Source organism: Euprymna scolopes, chromosome 30 (genome assembly GCF_053919585.1).
Source record: "Euprymna scolopes isolate OS-2025 chromosome 30, ASM5391958v1, whole genome shotgun sequence".
NCBI classification, from domain to species: Eukaryota; Metazoa; Mollusca; class Cephalopoda; order Sepiida; family Sepiolidae; genus Euprymna; species Euprymna scolopes.
Window position 1 is genome coordinate 56,408,501 of NC_136511.1, and position 10,000 is coordinate 56,418,500.

At 32.8% G+C, this 10,000-nt stretch overlaps 1 protein-coding gene across 3 annotated transcripts in view; it reads left to right on the plus strand.

Annotated features, from left to right (window-relative positions):
* LOC145254815 (potassium channel subfamily T member 2-like) overlaps positions 1–10,000 on the plus strand; it is a 534,670-nt gene that overhangs the window by 679 nt on the left and 523,991 nt on the right. The window lies entirely within an intron of this gene.

Consider the following 10,000-nt stretch of genomic DNA (forward strand, 5'->3'; position numbering starts at 1 on the left):
CATTTTTTTTTTTTTTCAAATTTCATTTTGATTTAAATTTATTTTTTTTTTTACTTTTTATAAGAATTGTTTCAGAGAAAAACTCAAGGAAGAAAAGTTTTTAAAAGTTGTATCAACTTTAAATGTAACTTTAATTTCAAGTTCTTTTCGTGTACAAAACACTCAGATATCAGATTTTCTTTATTGTAATTTTTAATAAAGTTTACTATGGTCGAACATCTCGATCATATCAGAGATTAATTAAGATGCAATTTGTTTTTATTAAAGTTTATTCTTATTGCAGTCGGTCGGATATCATCAGCGTATTTTAGATGTATGTACAATGTGAGCTTTGTGATTATCGATTAAAATGTAAAGCTTCGATTTGAGTTGATACCAAACATTCTTTTAAATGAAAAAAAAACCCCTCCTATACAAAATTTTCTGAATTAGAAAGGAACAGTGAATCTAGAAATAAGAGATTTGTTAATATATAAGTGCGGAATATTTCGTTAAAATTGCAAAATTCCGTTTTATAAACTATTAGTAGCACTCGCAAATGAGCATACACACGTATTTTGTCGCCTGGAGATGGTTCAACAAAGAATCGAAAGTGCTCATGATACATACAGAACATTTATTAATCTCTTTTTGCTTTGAAAGTAAAATGAGCAATAGAAAAATTGAAATGATAGAAAAAAAAATTATATAGCAAAAATTTTTCTATTTATAAAATATCGTGCGCTATTTTTAGTCCCCCCAAATATTCTAATTCAAAATTTCATCTGGATAAATTATTTTATATTTTTCTCTCCAGTTGTTTGATTAAAAAATAACTGAAGACAACATTAACTCGATAATTAATGGCCATATCACGAAAATAGACATTCGGATAAATGAGAAAACGAAAGGTATTAATTTTTAAAAGTGAAAGTAAAAGTGAAAGTAAAAGTGAAAGTTAAAAAAAAAAAGAAACACAAAAAAAAAAAAATTTAATTTTCGTTTTATCCTCAAGCCCCAAAATCAACAGAGATTAGAAAATTCCTGTAATTGTAATTACCTGGTCCCTGTCTATTTTGCAATGTGATACTAGTTCTATGCAGTCTTAGGAGGTCCATTCTCCCAGGTTTTTACTTCTCTAATCGCCGGAGGTGCCTTTACCTAAGAATGCCGACAGAGCTGCCCAGGTACTTTTTGCAGGACAGGGGGGAAGCACTGACTTCTCAATTTCACTTTTCGACCCTGGTGTCTACGTTCTTGCAGTGGGAGAAAATTGAATACCTTAAATTTTCGTTCATTTATTATTATTATTATTATTATTATTATTATTATTATTATTATTATTATTATTATTATTATTTATTTATTTATTTTTTATCTCTTTCACTTTTATAAAGACGCGACTTCTACTTTAGAACGGGTTTCGGCATTTCAATTATTTTATACATTTTTATATTGGATAAACTATTTTATGATTAATTTTAATTTTCGTCTTATTTAAACAGACATAAAAAGTTTTATTTGTTTTTTTTTTTTGTTTTTGATTTTAAATGAAGAAAATGCAAAGCATATTCCCAGTCATTCTTGTACTAAATTGATGTCTTAATGCAACTCATAACTAAATATTTATCATTAAAAATACACACAAAAAAAATGGTAGAATATCTGCAACGCGTCTCATTCTGTGCGAACTTCAGCGAAGTTTTCCGTTTTTTTTATCATTTTAGTTTTGTTCGGTATTTCAATGCGATATGCAATAAAAAAACAAATAGTTTAAACAAGTTATCTTCCTTTAAAATTATATTATTGGAGTAGTAGTAGTAGTAGTAGTAGTAGTAGTAGTAGTAGTAGTAGTAGTAGTAGTAATAATAATAATAATAATATTATAATAATAACATTATATTATAATAATAATAATAATAATAATATTATATAATAATAATAACATTATATTATAATAATAATAATAATAATAACAACAACATTATATAATAATAATAACATTATATAATAATAATAATAACATTATATAATAATAATAATAATAATAATAATAATAATAATAATAATAATAATAATAATAATTGCGATAATGAAAATTCATTTGCAAATGTTATCGAAAGAGGTGGAGAATATACTGGAAATCTGAGGAGACTTGTTGTCACTCAGCTTCCAGGGGACACTACAGGTTGTTCTCAAGGAGAAATCCTGTATGACCTGTGTGAAAGCTCCTTGTGAGCCGCCAATTATAATAATAATAATAATAATAATAATAATAATAATAATAATAATAATAATAATAATAGAAATAGTTATAGTAGTAATAGTAATAATAATAATAATAATAATAATAATAATAATAATAAGAAGAAGAAGAATACAACAAAAGAAGTGAAACACACGAACACAAGAGAACAAGGCAGATATGTTTTTTTAAAAAATACATAATCTGACACCTCCTACCGCTAGAGAGAGGATGGAATAATCGACAGGTGAGAGCCCAATTCAAACCTCCACTGGAAAGGCATTGAGATTACTGGAAACATTAGGATGGTTTATAACCACATTTGTTATCAACGAGAAAATATTAAACAGTTGTTGCGAGAACACAAATTGATTTGCAATGGTTATCAGATGAAGAAGAGAATACTAGAAACTTTGTTCTCACTCGGACTCCACAAAAGATCACCTGTTATTGCCAACGAGTAATCACTGACAGTGATTTGTATGCGAACTCTTAGTGAGTAAATAATAAAGATATTTAATTATTTATTTATTTGTGGGCTGTTATCCTCATCTTGATAGTTGTTGTTGTTTTTCACCACGTTTCGGCCAACTCATCCTCTGGCCGTCTTCAGATGGTTAACTCCGACAGTAATTACTGTCTTTCATAGTTGTTGTTGGTCAAAACGTGGTGAGAAATCAGCAACTATGAAGATGAGAATACCAGTCCGCAAATAAAAAAAAATAAAAAACGAATTACTCATCTAAAAGGATTCCATAAAAAGAATAATACTTACTAGTGGGACCCGTAGAAATTCCGTAGGGGACTCATTCATATGTAATACATTGATGTTGGCATTCTGCAGATGTTCAGCGTAAATAGAGACACTCTGATATTATTGTAGCTCTTTTGTTAAAACTTCGAAATTATTTATCTAAGCAAACAGGGGCGCCTGGCATAGCTCGATCGTAAAGTACACTTAAATATGATATTTTACTTCTTACAGATTTCGTATATATTATTATAGATTTGATATCTATATCGATTTTTATATATTATAAAGCTGCGATTTCAAAAATAAAAAAATATATCCATATGACTTGGGTGCATCAGCTTGAATTGAAACCGAAACCAAAACTTATGAAAAAAAAGAACACATATGTGCCATCAGCGATAATCGAAACCAAAACTTATGAAGAATTCTTAGTAAAGTTATTTGTAAAAATATAAATGACTTGAGTGCCATCAGCTATAATCGAAACCGAAACCAAAACTTATGAAGAATTCTTGGTAAAATTATTTATTACAAGAAATGGAAGTCCATAACGATTAAACGACAGTCACTCGGATGTAAGCGATAAATAACACACACGCTATTCTATTAATATATAGAATAATAAAGATATAGTTGTGTGTGTGTGTGTGTGTGTGTGTGTGTGTGTGTGTGTGTGTGTGTGTGTGTGTGTGTGTGTGTGTGCCGAGCAAGGTAATGAAAATATCCTCGAATATCTAAGTGCAGCGCTAAGGGGATTATAGAGCAAATGTCGTCAGTGGGAGATGGGGTGTCAGCGAAAATTTGGGAATAAAGCACTAATTTCAATGTATTCCTTCCGGAAATGACTCGGAAGTTTCTTTCAAAATTATTTAACGTTTCTTAAGTTTCTCTTTAGACTCGGGGGAGGGGGAGGTACAAGAAACTCTTAAAAGGTGCGTTTAGTAGTGCTCTGAAGGCATCCTTAATTTTATCCGGTGATTCTAGTAGCACACAAGACAGGAGAAATAAATGTAAGTGTACAGTATTACAGAGGATAAATGGTATATAGTAATCCAAAAGTGCTCAATATTCTAGGTAGAGCAATGTATTTAAATACAGCGTTGCCTGGAAGAAAGAACTTCTGTCTTTTGTTAACTCGATGTTGCCTGGGAGCCATAATAGTAGTATTATATTTAGTAAGTGGTATAAGTTAACCTATTCTAGATAGAGCAAGTGTGCTTACTCGACTTTGCTCAGTACTCATCAATATCTTAGATAGCACGATCCAACATAGAGCAGTTGCCCATGAGAAAGATTCTCACTGCATTTTTTTTATAATATTATATACCGCAAAAAGACACTTTGCATTGGTTGGGAGTCAGTGCTCGATATCCTAGATAGAGCAGGTCTGTACAATAATTCAGTAGTATATTTCCTATGTCGTATAGGTTTGATAGAGAAGGAAGGACAAGAAGCACAGTGTTGTCCGGTATAAATTTAAAATAAATATAAGTTTCATTATATTACTAAGGGGAGTGAGAATATAAGAAACTTGATGTTGTCAGGGAATAAATTAAAACAAATATAGATTTCATTATATTTTTGAGACGAGTGTAAAAGCTCAGGTAAATGACTTATAATACAATACATCAAAAGAAGAGAAAGGAATTGAGTGGATGGAGATGAAAGAGGGTCGGGGAGACGGATGTGGGAAAACAGGTATAAGAAAAGATTGACGATTTGCGAGAAGTAGACAGGGTATTTAATATAAATATGATACACACTTTTTAATCTATTTTATTTTGTTTTTTGTTTTTATGTTTCCGAGAAATATCGAGTACTTCTGATAGTATATATATAAAATATTATTTTAATAAATATTAATAATTTTTAATATCTACACACACATATCTCTTTCTCTCTGACTCTCTCTCTCTCTCTCTCTCTCTCTCTCTATATATATATATATATATATATATATATATATATATATATATATATATATATATATATACAGGGTGCGTTTGGTATTCGAGAACATATATTTCCTTTTTAAAAATAATCAAAAAGACAAAAATTTCGGTATTATAAAAAGTCACTTTATTCTCCATAAACAAAAATATTATTTTTTTTAACTTTATTCCAAAATAATCACCCTCAGCATCAATTGCAGCTTCTATTCGAGACCTAAACCGTTGGCAGACACGTTTAACATGGTCCTCGTCGATATTCTGCATTACTCTGACTAGGATGCTTTCAGAGAATCTTTAGTGTTATGAGGATGTTTATTAACATCTCTCTCAACAACGCCCCACACATAATAATCCAACGGATTAGGTCTTTTCGTGGAATGGGAAAAAGAGTAACAGACTTTCCAAACAGATTCGCACAAGTATTTACGACTGCTTTTATTCTGTGTCCTTGCGTTTGGTATATACTACGAGACCTGCTTTTCCTTCTTTTCGCAAGGATAATTTACCTTACATCCAAAATAGCAATACTGTGTATCAATTCAAATGCCAGTGCGATGCTGGTTATGTTGGGCGAACATCCTTGCATCTTTTGACTTGTATAAACCAGCATGTTCCATCGAAGATCAGACAAGGGAGGATGGGATCTGGTAGTCTCCCTCCTTCTGCAGCCTTGGACTTTGCTATTGGCCAACATTTGGTTGACAACCCGTGCTGTGCCGATAGATATAAAATAGAATGGTTCGAGGTGCTACATAGAGCGGACTCCAGAAACCATTTAAAGATTTTGGAGTCTGTCTCTATGGCGGTGCGTAAACCTTCTTTGCGCCGGCAAAAGGAAATATCCAACGCATTGTTTCTCTTTGGGGAACTTTGAATATTTTCTCCCGCTTCCCCCCCTCGTTGTGCCAATATTTTAATTGTTTTTAAACGTTAATAAACTTAATTTTAGTTGTCCCCGTACTTTTGGCACATTCAATAGTTCCCCATTAGAATTCTTTAACTTTCGACATAATATTATTTTTTACGCTATCGATTTTCTCCTGATGAAATGATAGCCGAAAACTGCTCTTGAGAAACTTCCGCCTATTTTATTTAATATATATATATATATATATATATATATATATATATATATATATATATATATATATATATAATAACAAGAAAATGCTAGATATTAGTGAATGTCTTTATTCACCTTTCATAAAATCTATATCCGCTACAACTAAATATCGTTATATACCATGGATTTTCCATATATGCGACTTTTCAGAAGTCCAAAACTAATGCTCTGAAATACCAGGAAAAGAAAAACCAAAACGAAAAACAATAACACTGAAAACCCTTACCTATGAAAACCCAGGATATATAATTATATTTAGTTGTTCATGCGTATACGAAACGGTCCATTAAGTATATGGATTTTTGAAAGGTGGATAAAGACGTGGTCATAGGAATCTAGCAGTCTGTTGTTTATTTATATATGCTCAAGTGGTAAGAATAAACATTGACAGAAGTTTGACTATATATATATATATATATATATATATATATATATATATATATATTCGTATATATATGTATATATATACGAATATATATATGTATATATATGCATATATATATGCATATATATATACATATATATATATTCGTATATATATATATATATATATATATATATATATATTCGTGTATATATATATATATATTCGTATATTTATATGTATATATACGAATGGGTGTTCCAAAAGAAACAGTGCAGTAGGAATATGCTAATAACTCAAAGAAACAAAACTCACAGAAACATACTATTTATTGCAAATACTCACAAATCCAATACCTTATCAACTAAAGTACGATTGAGGATTGACTCGTGCAGTAAGATATGATCTACAATAACTGTTGAAAGTGTGCGCCATTCACCTGCAGACATAAACGAGCGCGACGCTGCATGTTTTGAAAAACACACTCAAGTTCATCAGGTTTGATGTTTTGAATAACACTTGTTATTCTCTGCTTCAGTTCATCCGTAGTTCGAGGATTGTCTGCATACACTGAGCCTTTCAATTTGCCCCACAAATAAAAGTCAGAAGGTGTTAAATCCGGTGATCGAGGTGTGCCACAACCGACGAGAGATCACACAATCCCCAAAGACATCACCAACTGCAGCCATACTGACACGAGCCGTATGTGCACTTGCACTATCTTGCTGGAACTTGTTGCTTTTCTTGCTCCGTCAGTTGATCAAAAAATGGCTCCAGGATGTTATGAATGTAACACTCAGATATGATGGTGTTTTCAAAAAAGATAGGTCCAATTATACGCCGCCTTGACAAAGCACATCAAACACCAACTTTTTGATCGTGGAGTGGCTTCTGAAACAGAGCATGAGGATTTATTGTAGACCACACTCTAGAGTTCTAACTGTTCATGTACCCGGACAAATGGAACCATGCTTCATCACTGAAGAATGTATGGTTTAAAATGTTTTCACCTTTCTCTAGAATAAAATTTTCAAACCACCGACAGAAGAGTACGCGTTTTTCTGAATCCTGAGGCTTCAGTTCATCAACAGTGCACTGTTTCTTTTGGCACACAAATATCCTTTCTTGTGTTCAGTGCACTGTTTCTTTTGGAACACCCTATATATATATATATATATATATATATATATATATATATATATATATATATATATATATATAAATATAAAAAAAAATATTTAAAAAAAAATATTTAAAAAAAAAATTTACATACTTATCAAGGCCAGGGGCTACTCGATGATAAGGGTTAAAAAGTGTACAGTAATCAATTGAACAATATAGTAATTGTTAGTAATGGAAATTCACTAAATTTGTTAACTTAAGGTGAACGACTTATCAAGAACTTGTTTACATTGGACATGAAGACAACCATATTGTAGTCAGCTGGAAAGTAGGTAAAAGGAAGACAGTTCCACAAGCGTGCAGTTCTAAGAAAGAAACTTTGTTCATGGAATCTACGTTTAGGTTTAGGTACGGATAAAGAGTGGGGAGAATTATTGATAGTGTTTACAGCTAGACGAGTGTTTCGTGTGAAAGTTTGGCAAGGGGGACCATAGATTGAAGCTCAGTCGGGCACTTGCCATGAAGATGACGATAAAGCAAAGAAAAAACTCGCTACATCTTTTCTGTGGGACAGAGGTTGCAGGGAAGAAAAAAGGGCATCTCCTATGAGGCTACGAATTCTAGGTTGAACTTTATTAAGGCAGGATAAGTCGTTTCTAGCAGCTCCTGCCCAGATGTGGAAACAGTACTCCATCCTTGGACGAACTTAGCTCTTATATAGAGAATTGCATCAGCAGTGAGATATCTACTGGATCGATAGAAGGATCCCACCATTTTTCCAGCAACTTTGGCAACAGATTTGATGTACGTGTTCCATTTCAGATCAGGAGTAAAGGTCAAGCCCAGAAGCCTGTCAAAACATGAGGGCTCTCCAAGACGAGAGCCATTCATTTCAATTGATGCCAGATGGGGATCAGAGCGTTGCTGATGTAAAGATAGAAGCTTGGTTTTAGATGTATTAAAAATAACCAGCCACTATTTTTCCCATTGTACCACGTGCTTAAGATCAGGGGAGAGAGAATCAGAGAGAACTTGGTCGTTTACGGTCTTAGATATGCTACTATAGATGGTAGTGCCATCAGCATAAATGTTTACAATTGATGTAAGGATATGATTTGGAAGATCATTAATGTAGATCAGGAAGAGAGTTGGGCCCAGGATGGAACACTGAGGGACTCCAGCATTAATACTGTGAGCTTCTGATTTTTGCCCATCAAATACTACTCTTATGAACCTATCAGAGAGAAATGATTTGATAATTGAGAAAACATTTCCAGTTATACCATAGCTGAAGATCTTGTGAAATAAACCTTTATGCCATACCCTATCAAAGGCTTTTGATATCTCAAGAGCAATTACCCTAGAAAGGTTGCCTGCGTCGAGAGATTCGCTAATCCTATGAGATATAACTGTAAACACATCTGCTGTAGATCTAGCAGAACGGAAACCATATTTTGTCTCACTAAGAAGGTTATTTTGCTGAGATGGTTGATTACTTCTCTATTTAACAATAATTCCAGCAACTTACTCATGACGCACAGGAGACTTATTGGCCTGTACTGGGAGGGAGATTTCCGATCACCTGAATTCTTAAATACAGGGCAAGCTGATGAGATTTTCCAGGGTGATAGAAAGCAATTCTCATTAAGACAACGTTTAAAAGGTTTTGTAAGTATGGGCGCTAGTTCTGGTTGCGATTTTTTGAGTACTATAATTGGAATAACGTCAGGGACGGTTGCTTTACTGGATACAAGGTTATTGATTAGCTTGGCACATCACGTACAGATATTTGTATATTACATTGCGAGTTTTGATCTAATAATTATTTTTTTAAAAAACAAACATTTTCACCTGGTCAAAATGATAAGACCACTGATAATTTATCTAACAAAAGGCAATTATAAATTACTAAAAAGGGTTTCAGTATTTAGTATAGCCTCCATTATTACGAATTATTTCACAAATTCTCTTCGGCATGCTTGTGACTAAGATTTTTTTATCAGTTGTGAAGGAATTGTGACCCATGTACTGAAAACTGAATCAGAAAGTTCCTTTATCGAATCATACTGGGTTCCATCCTTGAACACTTCTTTGGCTATCCATCCCCAAAGATTTTCAATGGGATTGAGGTCCGGAGAACATGCTGGATGATCTAACAATTCTATATTATTTGAAGAAAAGTATTCTCGTGCTTGTCGAGAAGTGTGTATCGCAGCGTTGTCTTGCTGGAAAATCCAATTTCTTCCACACAGACGTGGACCTTCAGTCCTGATAAAAGCATTTTCAAGCATTGAAATGTACTTCAATGATGTTTGCCGGCCTTTCACTACTTGCAACTTTAGGGTCCCAGCTGACGAGAAAGCACCCCAGATCATTAAAGACCCTCCTCCACTATGCTGGCGATCCTCCACCATGATACGGCGATCTAGTGATGGGGTTATTTTTTTGGGTCGATCTGGAC